This window comes from Dermochelys coriacea, chromosome 2, assembly GCF_009764565.3.
Source record: "Dermochelys coriacea isolate rDerCor1 chromosome 2, rDerCor1.pri.v4, whole genome shotgun sequence".
NCBI lineage: Eukaryota > Metazoa > Chordata > Testudines > Dermochelyidae > Dermochelys > Dermochelys coriacea.
The window spans coordinates 146,692,350-146,702,751 of NC_050069.1; the positions used below are offsets into that span (position 1 = coordinate 146,692,350).

Sequence of the window (10,402 nt, forward strand, 5' to 3'; positions counted from 1 at the left end):
ATCACCTCAGGTTGGAGGTTGGCAGAGCATTAAGGTCTAAGAGAAAAATTTAATTTGCAGCTTCACTTTAATCAAATGGAGAAGTAAGAATCATTATTTGATCCTAGAACTGATTAAAATGACAGTTAAAAGAAAAAAATTGAATGACAGTAATGTTGGGGACACCGGGCATGGCCACTAGTTAACTCAAGGGGATGGAAGACCACGAGTGTTGATGAAGCCCCCTCGCTCTAGGCCCAGATGCCCCGCCTTCCCTTTTCTGCCCGGAGACACTCACAGCGGTCACGCTGAGAAGTTTGCAACAGTGTATTGCAGGCGCAGACTGGCTGGAGCAAGATTAGGTCAAGCAGGACAGGAATGTTAGATAATGCTGAACAAACAACTCCGTATATGGGGGAATAGATGATAAGAGGAAAAAAGGGGAACTGGCTGGTATATCGGATTGGCTATATGGATACTTAGGGCAGCTTGCTATTGGATAAGTATGCTAAAGAATGAATGTATAAAATATGTGTAACTGCTTGCACTGGTGTGCAGGATTTGAGATTGTTGTCTCCCTGTACCGCTTGAAGCTTCAAATAAACTTTTCTACTTCTCTACCCCGTTGTGATTATTGGGCGACGCACACCGGGCAACGAATCCAGCTGTTGCCTGGCTCAGGCTTTTGTGCCAGAAACAGTTTTTGGCGTCCCTGGGTGAGCGAGAGGCCACAACACAAGCCTTACCCGGATCCCTTGCGGGGACTGGCGGGTGAGGACTCCAACCGACGCCCAGTGCACACCGGTGTGATTCCCGGGGGCCTCGGAGGGGCATAGCCCAACCAGCCCCATAGGGCACAACTGTGCAACGCGCCTGATAAGTGGAGAAGTGCTGCGGGCGACGGTGGGGAACCGGTCCTTCAGATAAGGTAGGAACCTTTTGAAATCCAGATTGTCTGCTCTGTTTTGAACCTGGGCATGCCCAGAGTTACCCTGCAGGCATGGGACAGGGACAGAACTCGGGAGGGAGGGCACAGTGTACGCCCCTAGAGTGTATCCTAGCAAATTGGAAGGTATTTGGATTGGATCCGATGACTAAGAATAAATTAAAACGATACTGTACAGTTGACTGGCCTCAATATCAACTAGAGGACCAGGAGTGGTGGCCACTAGGAGGGTCAATTAATTACAATACGATCTTTCAGTTACTTTTGTTCTGTCAGCGAACGGGGAAATGGAATGAACATCTGTATGCAAACTTGTTTTTGGCTTTGTGTAATTGATCAGATGTCTTACAGCGATGTAATTTGACTCCAACTGGTTCGGTAGTGGCTAATGTTAGTCCCCAGACTCCCACCCCAACTGTGATGGCAGGTTCGGTGTCCCCTTCGGCCCCCATGCCCCCACCTGATAGGGCCCCTACAGTGGGCTTATATCCTTTACTTACTGAAACTAAGATCTCCCATACTGGCATGGGTGAGCGTCTGGCCACGACTATGCAGGTCTATACCCATGTGCCCTTTAACCCTATGGATTTGGCTGCTTTCAAAGTACAGGCAGGGGAGTTTTCCACCAACCCGAGTAGGTTTTTTTCAGTTTTTGAGGGCTGCCTTAGCAGCTATAAGCCGGATTGGGAGGATTGCAACGTCCTCCTGCGCACCTTATTGTCTGAGGTTGAACGACAAGGCAAGGGAGGAGGCACAGAGACGGTACAACCAGGATAGTAATAATGTCCCTCACCCAGATGAGCAGGTCCCCTGAGTAGACCCCAGGTGGAACCCAAATGATCCTGCGGGTATGACCCGGCTTACCACCTATAAGCAGTTGCTTTTGCATGGACTCCGTCACTCGGCTGTCCGACATAATAATTGGGCAAAACCGTATGAGGTAATGCAGGATCTAAAGGAAAGGCAAGGGGCTTCCTACAGCGTATTTGGGACGCTATTTGACAGAACACCAATGCAGACCCTGATGATCAGGAAACTGAGGCAATCATTAAGGGAATTTTCATGAGCAGAGCAGCCCCTGATATTAAGAGAAAGTTACAGAAAAAAGAGGATCTAATGGGCATGACCATGGCACAAATCTTAGAGACTGCAAACCGAGCTTATAGTCTAAGGGAGGCAGAAAAGGAGAAAAAGCAAGTTAGAATGATAGTAGCGGCGATACAGGCTGGCACTACGGGAAGTGGCCGGGGAGGAAGGGGCCGTGGACGCGGATGTCTGGGCCCGCAGGAGAGATGACTGGGTCGCAACCAGTGTGCCTTGTGTAGACAAGAGGGACACTGGAAGAATGAGTGCCCAGAGAGGAATGGAAAGAGGGGCGCCCCTATGATGGCACTGGAGGAACAGGAATAGGGGTGTTGGGGGGATGGACCGCCCTGCCCCTGGAACCCCAAGTAAAGGTGCGGGGGGAAGTTCGGAAATAGACTTTTTAGTGGACTCTGGAGCGGCACGAACTGCCGTGAATCGACCCCTTAAGTTGCTGGTAGCAGAATCCCTTACCGTGGTGGGTGCCACAGGCAGAGGCATCAAGTGCCCAGTGTATGCCCCAGCGGAATGCTCTGTGGGAAATAGGACTATATCTCCCAAGCTGGTCTGTCTCCCCGAGTGCCTGACGCCTCTGCTGGGACGGGATCTGCTTTGTCGCCTAGGCGCCACCTTGCAGTTTACTCAAGACGAAATAACCCTTACTCTACCGCCCGAGAATGCACGGATCATGACCCTTACAGTTGAGCCCTCAGCTATGCAAGCCCCAGAATGGAGCCTGTGGGAAGACCAGGTGTACCCTCTAGTGTGGGCAGCGGGGGTCCCAGGAAAAGCTACCCATCAAGTCCCTGTTAAGGTTCAGCTCCTGCCAGGAAAAGGCCCGGTGCGAGTTCAACAGTATCCAATTGCGAAGAAAGCCAGAGAAGGTTTACAGGACACTATAGATCGGTTTCTAACATATGGAATCCTCCGGGAATGCCAGTCAGCCTGGAACACTCCCATCCTGCCCGTACAAAAACCTGATGGCACGTATCGCTTGGTACAGGATCTGAGGGCAGTTAATGAACAGGTTAAAACTCTGCACCCCTTGGTTCCGAATCCGTATACCTTACTGGCTTCTGTAGGAGGCCAGTATACCCATTTTTCGGTCCTCAATTTGAAAGATGCGTTCTTCGCTGTACCCGTAGATACCTCGTCCCAAGAAATCTTTTCTTTCGAGTGGGAGGACACAAAAAGGATTAAAAAGCAACTATGCGGGAGAGTATTGGCCCAGGGATTTAAAAATTCCCCCACCCTTTTTGGCCAGGCTTTGGCCAGGGATCTGGAAGAGTGGAACAACGAGGAGGGGGCTCTTCTTCTTCAATATGTAGATGATTTGTTAATTGCTACAGTGGGCCTAACCCCATGCCTCAAAGACACTGTGGGTCTCCTGAATTTTATTGGCCTCTGAGGATATCGGGTATCGAGAAGCAAGGCTCAAATTGCCCTCCCGATGGTACAATTCCTGGGGTTCCACATAAGGCAGGGGGAGCGTCAGCTTTCCAATGAGAGGAAGGAGGCTGTCTGCCAGGTTCCCATTCCCATTAATCATAAATGCCTCAGATCCTTCCTGGGCATGGCGGGGTTCTGTCGGATATGGATCCCGGAATTTGGACTGTGGGCTAGACCCCTGTATGATTGTGTAAAAGAAGCAGATCATGACTCCTTCTATTGAACCCCACAGGCCGACAGGGCATTTAAAATCTTGAAAAGGAAGCTGATGGAAGCTCTGGCTCTGCGCCTCCCGGATCTCACTAAGTTGTTTCAGCTGTATGTACATGAACGAAATGGGGTGGCCCTAGGAGTGCTCACACAGTTGTTGGGAGCATGGAAACGTCCTGTGGCCTATTTCTCTAAGCAGCTGGACCAAGTGGCAAAGGGATGGCCAGCGTGCCTGCGGGCAATTGCAGCCACAGCCCTGACGCTGGCTGAAGCTGAGAAACTAACTTTGGGAGGGACAATACAGAGATATACCCCTCATATGGTCTGAGCCTTATTGGATGCAAAGGGAGGCCTTTGGCTCACCCAGGCTCGGATGGCTAAGTACCAGGCTAAACTTCTAGAGAACTCTGAAGTCACCTTACAGTCTTGCCCCTCCCTTAACTCTGCCACCCTCTTACCGGAGACTGAGGAACAGGAACATGATTGTTTAGAGATCATAGATGCCCAATACTCTAGCCGTCCGGACTTAAAAGATATACCTCTCTTAAATGCAGATCATGAGTGGTATACTGATGGTAGCAGCACTGTGATAAATGGGCAAAGAAGAGCGGGCTATGCTGTTGTAATCCTCCATGACACTGTGGAAGCCAAGGGTTTGCCCACTGGGACCTCTGCCCAGCTGGCTGAACTAGTAGCCCTGACCCGTGCGCTTGAACTGTCAAAAGGAAAGCAGGTCAATGTTTTTACCGATTCAAAATATGCCTTTGGAGTGCTACATGCTCAACCTGGCTTATGAAAGCAAAGGGGAATGCTGACAGCTCAAGGCTCCCCAGTCAAGTACGGGCCCCAAATCCTCCGGCTCCTAGAAGCTTTACAACTCCCCTCGGAAGTGGCGGTGGTATACTGTAAAGCCATCAAAGGGAAGATCAAGATATGGCCAGGGGTAACGCCCAGGCAGATAGAGAGGCTAAGCATGCTGCCACCCTGATATCCCCTCAGACTGAGAATGCCCATATGCATGCCCTTATCCCATCCGTGGGAGAGCTTCCGACCCCCCAGTACTCTGGAGAAGAGAGACAGCTAACCGACAAACTCGGTCTCCAGGAAAAGGAGGGATTCCCCAGAAGGGAAAGTCCTTCTACCGAAGGGCCTGATCCGGCCAGTGTTACAGAAATTACATCAAACCACTCACGCTGGCAGGGAAGCACTTATCCAACTGACGGGCAAATACTTTATAACTTCTGGACTCCGACCCCTGGCTACCCAGGTACAGGCGGACTGCTTAGTCTGTCAAAAGAATAACCCCCGACCAGGACATCTAGGGCCACCCGCTGTTCTGGAACCCACTCCGGGCCCCGGATGGGTGTGGCAAATAGATTTTACTGAGTTTCCTCAGACCCAAGGGTACAAATATCTTCTTGTCTTAGTGGATCGATTCAGCAGATGGCCAGAAGCCTTCCCATGCCGCAATTGCACTGCCAGGACGGTGGCCCTTAAGTTTGTTAAGGAGGTCATTCCTCGCTTCGGACTTCCCCAGTGGATGGAATCTGACAACAGGACACACTTCACATCAAAGATCGTCCAAAGCCGAATGCCTCGCAGATCCCCTGGAAACTCCATACGCCCTGGAGACCACAAGCCAGCGGCGTAGTAGAGCGTACCAATCAGACCCTTAAATGACATCTTTCAAAAGTGTGCCAAGAAGCCTCCCTGCGATGGCCTGATGCCTTACCCCTTGTCCTGCTCTGCATCCGCGCTCTCCCAAAGGATAGATTAGGGCTTAGTCCCTTTGAAATTATGTTTGGGAGGGTATGGCCTATGAATGGCACACCGGTTCTGTCAGGGGAGTGGGAGATGGGTAATGGTTTTTTGTCTCAGTATATGTGTTCCCTGTCTGCTGTTCTCTTGTCTCTTCACAGGTATACTAAAGACTCCCAGCCTCTTCCCTTGGACTCTCCCGTCCACTCCTTACAGCCTGGCGACTCTGTGCTTGTTCGCACCTGGAAAGACGAGCCTCTCCAGGAAAAGTGGAAAGGACCCTACATCGTCCTGCTAATCTCCCATATGGTGGCAAAGGTCAAGGGACACAAAAATTGGATCCATCACTCGCGTCTGAAGGCAGTACCCACCCCTGCATCAGCAGAGCAGTGGACCGTCCACCCCGTTGACTCCTCATCTAGTGACGATCTCGAACTAAAGTTACTGTTTAAGAGACACAAACAGCTGGCACCTGAGCGCCAAAATCGGCCCACTCAAAAACTGGAAACCCTGAACCGGGAGGACCCCAGTAATAATTAATCATGTAACCCTGTTATTTTCTATGCTGTTATTTCTAAACTGTGCATATTGGGAACATAATTCCTTTTTTTTTACTTGGGCACCATGTTTCTACTTTAACAAACCAAACTGATTGCTGGGTGTGTGCTCCAACTCCATTTTCCCCCAAAACAGGAGTGCCCCTTGTCATGCTGCCCTTAACCCTAGCAGAATTAGCCGCCACCAAAAAGCAGGAAAGTAGAAATCGAACGGACTCACCGTTCTGGGATAAGATCTCTTTGCAGCAAGCTACCTACCAGGATCAGGAGTATTCAGTTGCAGTGCTCACTGAGGGAGTGTTTTGTTTTACCCGAAACCAATCTGATCACTATAGGCATCCTGTGGGAAGGAGCTCCTGTGTTATTACACAGTGGGCCGATGGATATTGAATAAAAACCAAGAGGGAAGGTCAACAGTGTGGATGTAATGGTTCCTCCCCTTTTGGGGAAACTCTTACGAATGATTCTTCCACAAAAAGAGGGTCAGGAAATATAAATTGCCGTTCAGTTAATATTTCCACTATAGCAGGCCAATGGTGGGTTTGCAGCGGTCCTTATGGTGAGTGCAATTTGAATGGCACAATTAGGAATACCCCCCTTGTACCCACTCGGGAGGATGGAAAGCCCCCCTGGGGGCATATAAATTGTTTGGAAAAGTGGCCTTAAATATCCCAGGAATCCCTTTAAGAAACAGTCCTTACTGGGCCCTACAGGGTCACTATTTTGTATATGGCCAAAAGGCTTACAAGATATTGCCAGCCAATTGGACAGGTAGCTGTTATATAGCTTATGGAGTTCCTCATCTTTCAATAACCACCATACTGCCCAAAGGAAAGATTAGGAATACCCGAGATACCTCTGTTGAGTCACGAGAAGAGACCCTGCGGCAACTCAATGCGGCCTTGGAGGGCAATGCTAAGAATCCCCTCACAACTGAAAAGCTTACAGGGTGCTCCATACTGGGAATTGTGCCACTGATTATCGGGCCAGCCATAGCATGCATAGGCCGCTATATTGTAAGGCTTCAAATGGTGCTTGAAAAAGTCACCTTAGAATTAGAGGACTCGATTCGTGATCTAGGGTCAGCAGTAGTAACATTAAATAAGGAGGTACAGCAGCTCAGAACGTATTTCCTCCAAAACAGGCTGGCCTTGGACTACCTTTTGGCATCCCAAGAGGGTGTTTGTGCCCTTGTCGGGTCCCGATGTTGTGTATATGTAAATGACAGCAGTTATGAGATTTATGATAAAGTGGTACAGGCTGAGGCCCATGTCCGAGCCGGAGCACAGGCTGCCTACACTGCCCCCGAGAGTGATTGGTTGCAAACCTTGTTTTCAGGCTGGGGTTTGTCATCTTGGCTTGGTGGTTTATTTAGTCTGTTGTTGAAAAGTTTTCTTCCTGTCTTAATCGTACTGATGGTGTTATGTTGTGCAATATCATGTGTCAGAGCCCTTGTAAAAAAACATGGTAATGCATTCCCTTCAGGGCTACCACAAAATGCTTATGCAAAGTCCCCTTATAAAAAGATAAGAGCCCAAGTGAGAAAACTCAGACAAGGCTGTTGAGTATTCTCAAAGGAGGGAGTTGTTGGGGACACCGGGCATGGCCACTAGGTAACTCAAGGGGATGGAAGACCACGAGTGTCGATGAAGCCCCCTCGCTCTAGGCCCAGATGCCCCCCCTTCCCTTTTCTGCCTGGAGATACTCACAGCCCTCACGCTGAGAAATTTGCAACAGTTTATTGCAGGCGCAGACTGGCTGGAGCAAGATTAGTCAAGCAGGACAGGAATGTTAGATAATGCTGAACAAACAACTCCATATATGGGGGAATAGATGATAAGAGGAAAAAGGGGAACTGGCTGGTATATCGGATTGGCTAAATGGATACTTAGGGCAGCTTACTATTGGATAAGTATGCTAAAGAATGAATGTATAAAATATGTGTAACTGCTTGCACTGGTGTGCAGGATTTGAGATAGTTGTCTCCCTGTACCGCTTGAAGCTTCAAATAAACTTTTCTATTTCTCTACCCTGTTGTGATTATTGGGTGATGCACACCGGGCAACGAATCCAGCTGTTGCCTGGCTTAGGCTTTTGTGCCAGCAACAGTAACAACCCTTATTTCTTCTTTCATCTAATTGGGTTCAAATTATTACGTCCAGTCAACTACAAGGTTCACTATGGTAGTGATATTATTATTACTAATGTTAATATTAATTACTATTTTTATAACACTAACAATCTGACAACTACATTTCAGACAGGTCCGATGACAAAGTCCTGTTATACATAACAGTTTAAAATCTAAATACCCCAGACAATTTACAGATGGGATTGTGTATCTGGGGACTCGTTGACACACCTTCTTGTCAACTGTCTAAATGGGCCATCTTGATTATCACTACAAAAGTTTTTTTCTCCTGCTGATAATAGCTCATCTTAATTAATTAGCCTCTTACAGTTGGTATGGCTACTTCCACCTTTTCATGTTCTCTGTATGTATATATATATCTTCCTACTAAATGTTCCATTCTATGCATCTGATGAAGTGGGCTGTAGCCCACGAAAGCTTATGCTCAAATAAATTTGTTCGTCTCTAAGGTGCCACAAGTACTCCTGTTCTTTTTGCAGATACAGACTAACATGGCTGCTACTCTGAAATTTGTTCCCTTGATCGTCTCTGATCATACTCAATCAGCCTTGTGATCACCTCTCCCTATATGATTAAGGAGGGGGTAGGGCTGACCTAGGAAACCAGGGCCTAAAAGCCAGAGGCTAAGTTACCCAGGGGAACTAGAGAACAGGGGACAGCAAACTGAAGTTTGAGAGGGAGTTAGATGCAATATAATCACTATGGTTAGGAAAGGCCGCATCGCCAGTGCCAATGCTGCTCCTGTCTCTTCCACCTGCACCTGTTTCCAGACAGAAAATCTGACCATGGATGTCTCTACCCAGACCCTGGCCAGAATTTGCAGAGACTGCACCTGCATTTCCCTTTCATAGAAAGCCAGGCTGGGGAGATTCCAAAGTGAAAGTATCTTAGATGTCTGTATACTAATGCAAGAAATATGGGTAATAAACAGGAAGAGCTAGAAATACTAGTGAATAAACACAACTATGACATACTTGGCATCACTGACTTGGTGGGATAATACACATGACTGGAATATTGGTTCAGAAGGGTGCTGCTTGCTCAGGCAGGACAAGAGATAGGGATAGCTCAGTGGTTTGAGCACTGGCATGCTAAACCCAGGGCTGTGAGTTCAATCCTTGAGAGGGCCATTTAGGGATCTGGGTCAAAAATTGAGGATTGGCCCTGCTTTGAGCAGGGGGTTGGATTAGGTGACCTCCTGAGGTCCCTTCCAGCCCTGATATTCAATACACACAGGGGAAAAAAGGGAGCAGTTGTTGTCTTATATATTAAAAATGTATACACTTGGACTGAGGTTAAGATGATATAGGAGACAGACTTGATGAAAGTCTCAGGATAAGGATAAAAGGGGTGAAAACATGGGTGATGGCATGGTAGAGGTCTAACCAGGAAGAGGAGGTGGATGAGGCTTTTTCTAACTAACAAAATCATCCAATGCACAGGACTTGGTGGTGATGGGGGACTTCAATCATCCAGGGAAAATAACACAGCAGGGAAAAGATTATCCAATGAGTTCTTGGATTGCATTGGAGACAATTTTTTATTTCAGAAAGTGGAGAAAGCAACTAGAGGAGAGGCTGTTCTAGATTTGATTTTGACAAATCAAAGGAACTTCTCAAAGGTTGAGAATTTGAAAGTAGAAGGCAGCTTGGGTGAAAGTGATCATGAAATGAGAGAATTCATGATTCTAAGGAATGGTAGGAGGGAAAACAGCAGAATAAAGAATGGATTTAAAGAAGGCAGACTTTATCAAACTCAGGGAGCTAGTAAGTAAAATCCCATGGGAAGCAAGTCTGAGGGGGAAACAGTTCAAAAGAGCTGGCAGTTTTTCAAAGAGATGTTATTAAGGGCACAAGAAGAAACTATCCCACTGCATAGGACAGATAGGAAGTATGGCAAGAGACCGCGCTGGCTTAACCAGTAGATCTTCAATGACCTGAAACTCAAAAAAGAATCATAAAAGAGGTAGAAACTAAGTCAAATTATAAAGGATGAATATACAAAAAACCAAGTAGGTAGGGACAAAATTAGAAAGGCCAAGACACAACATGAGATTAAACTAGCTAATGACATAAAGGGTAACAAGAAAACATTTTACAAATATATTAGAAGCAAGAGGAAGACCAAGGACGGGGTAGGCCCATTATTCAATGAGGGATAAAGACAATAACAGAAAATGTGGAAATGGCAGAAGTGCAAAATGACTTTTTTGGTTCAGTTTTCACCAAAAGGTTGGTGGTGACTGGATGTCTAACATAGTGAATGTCA

The 10,402-nt window shown here is 47.4% G+C and overlaps 1 long non-coding RNA gene across 1 annotated transcript; it reads left to right on the plus strand.

Moving 5' to 3' along the window:
* Positions 1 to 546: 546 nt before the first annotated feature.
* Positions 547 to 5,689, plus strand: LOC122458517. Its single transcript, XR_006278558.1, has 2 exons — positions 547 to 907; positions 5,587 to 5,689. It is a non-coding gene; the product is annotated as an uncharacterized LOC122458517 (long non-coding RNA).
* The last annotated feature ends 4,713 nt before the right edge of the window (positions 5,690 to 10,402 follow it).